Genomic DNA, 3,752 nt, shown 5'->3' with positions numbered 1-3,752 from the left:
GTAGTAGGTGCAGATAGAGGTTTAGAAAGTCAGATATCGCCAGTTTTTGCCCGCCCCCCTCCCCGCGTGAGAATCTTTGTCGGATGCTAGATCATGATAATATTCTCTAACGTTACCGGTGCAACGCCCAAGTGGGCAGGGTGACCAGTCGGTATGCCGTGAGTTCAATACCAACAGCCGAGTCAATGATACCAAAAGAATTGAACATGCTGCTTTCTCTGCTTAGCACTCAGCATTTGGGAAAGGGTACTGACTACACTTGAAGCTCAGATAACTACCAGTGGCCTCCTGCTGTAGTGATTGCACAAAGTTCTGTGGCCCAGGGCTTCAGACACAGAGATGGGCACTGCTTAATGCACCATAGGAAGGACTTCATGATATATTGAACAATTATAAATTCATAACAACTGGCAGAAATTGTCTGAAGCGTCGGTGTCAGGTACTATGAATTATTGAGGCTCGTTAAGTAACAACTTTGTTGTTGTTGTTGTTGTTGTCTCTCTAACCGCTTCAGTTGTCGGTAAATGGTCTCATGTGCTTTCCTTCATTCCTTTCTCTCTATGTGCATCCAAACACATGTGTTACACTCTTGCTGCTTTTTCCAATTGGTCGGCTTTTGCACACATTGTCGGTATCCCTTCAAACTTCCATTCTTCTATTCCTTTTGTTGTCTATTCTCATTCTCCATCTTCCCTCTCATCAGTCATTGTTCAAATCTTCTTGTACTTGTCAAGTATTTGATCAGGGCTGTTTGGAGTTTTTCCACTCCTTCCTTGCTAATCTCCTCCTCTGATCCTGCATAGATTTCCAGATCCTCTGGATTCACTGTCATCATTCCCTCTTCTCTCAGACAGAGGTATGTGTCTCTCTGTAATCTCTCTCTCTGCTCTGAATAAAGGTCACAATCCCATAAATAATGTTCTATGGTTTCCGGCACCAAGCAGTGTTTACACAGGTCTGTTTTGCACTCAGGGTTGGTCAGTTTCTCCAAGCTATTGAGTCTTGTGTGTCCGCTTAGTATGTGGTTCAGCAGTATATATCCTCTTCTATCCGTCATACTACTTAACATTCTTCTTACTCCCACTTTCTTGATCACACTGTGCGTTAAGATACTTTGTGTCGACAGCATGTATCTATTTTGCCATCTCTGTGTGGAGTTTTCATTGATTTCCTTCTTGATGTCTTGTTTTGTCATAAGTGCAATCATCATGTGTTCTTCTTTTTTACTCTCCTTAGCTGCTTCCTTTGCAAGACCATCTGCTATCTCATTGCCTGTAATGCCCATATGACCAGGGGTCCATAGGATCTGTAAATTGTTCTTATTTTCTGCAATTTCAGCTAGTGTCTTTCTTATCTTCATGGTTGTTTCTTGATTGCTTCTGGGTTGCCCAGCATGTGATACAGCTTCGATTGCTGATTTACAATCACATAGTATAAATATGTTCTTTCCGTGTATCTTGCTTTTCTTAATGAGTTCTGCCGCCAGCAACAAACCATGCAGTTCTCCTATATAATTGTTGCCTTCACTTGACACTGATTTCTTCAGGCAAATCGGTATACTGTCTAGTCCTTTTAGGTATATTGCAGCGCCGCTGCCCGTTGGGCCTGGATTTCCTAGTGCTGAGCCATCCGTAAAACAGATGACATCTTCGTGTGTGACCTTCCCAAGCATCTTTTGTATCTCAACAGCTCCTTCCTTTTTGCTCAGTACCTCCCGTATGTTGAAGACCTTTTTAGTTCGTACAGGTTTGAAGGAGATATTTTCACTTTTGTACTGAAACTCTTCCTCAACTGGGTCCGCTGCCCTTTTACCCACGCTGTGTCTATAGCAGTTGTGTAACAGTGTCAATGTTGTAGGTGTTCTTTCATGCTCTGTAGCTTGCCACTTGTTCATCATGTGTCCTATCATGGTATTGTTGTTCTTCATTAGGAGTCTGGCATACTCCATGGCTTGTATACTTCTCAGGTGTATATCTAGGGGCATAACGTTTGTTAGCACCTCCAGTGCCTCAGTAGAAGTGTGTGACAGGCATCCAGTGATTTTCAACAGCGCCTGTCTCTGTACTCCTTCCAACTTCTTCACAGCCGTGTCTGTTGCATTAACCATCAAGGATGCTCCAAACTCTGCATGTGGGCGTACAAGTGTCTTGTACACATGTGTAGCTGTATTTTGGTCAAGTCCCGTTCTTGGGTCTAACACACTGGCTACTGCTTTCAGAGTTTTGTATGCTTTCTTGGTTTGATGCTCCACGTGTGCTCTCATATGTAAGTATCTGTCCATGTATATACCCATTAATCTTTTTTCTTCTGCTTCTGTCAATGTGCTGTTTCCCATCTGTAGTACCACTCTCTTTCTCTGCTCCTTAGGAGGTTGGAATACCATGTATTCAGTTTTTTCAGCTTGTATCTTTGCATTCCATTTGTTGCACCACTGTAGAGTACTGTCAATGTCATTCTGAATTGTACTCACTAGTGCATCTATGTCCTTACCCCTTTTCCACAGCATGTTGTCATCAGCATATTCTCCATGTTCAGAACTCACATCTTTGAGCATATCACATGTGTAAGCATTGCAGAGTGTGGGTGAAAGTATAGCACCCTGTGGTATGCCAACATATGTTTCCTTCCATTCTGTCGTGTAGTCATTTACACAGAATCTGTTCCATCTGTTCAGAAACTCGTGTATATTGGCAAGCATCCTACCTCCTACACCCATCTTCCATAGTTTCCACAATAGGCCTTCTCTCCATATTCTTTCGTAGCATGACTCAAGGTCCATTACTACCAGTATCACTGTTTCACCATCTTGCCAGGCCATCTGGATGTCTTGTACAAGTCTGAGGATGGTCTGTGTACATGTTCTCTGTTTTCTGTATGCGTCTTGTGTTTCTGCAAGTTTACCTCCTGCTTCAAGAAACCAAATCAGTCTGTTATTCATCACTCTTTGTAGCAGTTTGCCTATGATACTCTGTAATGTGATTGGTCTGTAACTCTTTGTGTTGTTGTAGTTCTCTTTGTTTGGCTTCTGGATTAGAATTTTGGGGTCTTGTCTGAAGCTTTTTGGGTGCTTTCCTTCTGTCCAAGCCTTCTGGAGCAACATGTGTAATGCCTGCACCAGGCCATTTCCTCCTTTCTTCAGAAGAATGGCTGGAATTCTTTCTTCAGGACTCGGTGCACTGTACTCCATTACTTGGATTGCTTCTGAGACTTCTTCCTCACTGATCTCTCTATTTATTTCTTCAGCCATTGTCTCCTCATGTGATCTTGTTTCAGTTTCTCTTTCCTTTATATTTGTCTCTTTTATACGGTTTACTCTGCATTCATTCTTCATCTCTTCTGTGCGGCTCATTTCTTCTCTAGCGGCCTCTCTCAGAGATTGATTTGCTTCTTCTTCTATCTTTTCTCTCCATTCCTTATCTAATTCTAGAGCCGTGTCACCTCCATATGTTTTCATTACCTCCTCTGCAATCTCCTCATCATCGTACGCTACTGTGCCATCATCTCTTCTGATTGGCTGTGTTACCGTTTTCTCTCTTGGTTTTCGTATGTTGTTCACTGTCTTCCATAACTTCTTGTTATCTTTTGTATTCAATTCTTTTAACTCACTTGCCTCTTTTTTGCTTTTAGCTTCTTCTATCATCACGTAGTATCTTTCTTTCTCCTCATCTAATCTCATTCGATTTCTTGGATCTCTTCTATGTTTATATCTCTTCCTTGCCTCTTTCACTCTCTTCTGCTGTCCTTCAGCTGAG

Source organism: Branchiostoma floridae, unplaced genomic scaffold (assembly GCF_000003815.2).
Source record: "Branchiostoma floridae strain S238N-H82 unplaced genomic scaffold, Bfl_VNyyK Sc7u5tJ_1338, whole genome shotgun sequence".
NCBI lineage: Eukaryota > Metazoa > Chordata > Leptocardii > Amphioxiformes > Branchiostomatidae > Branchiostoma > Branchiostoma floridae.
The sequence above is the reverse complement of the archived record's forward strand: the minus strand, read 5'-3'. Positions refer to the sequence as shown.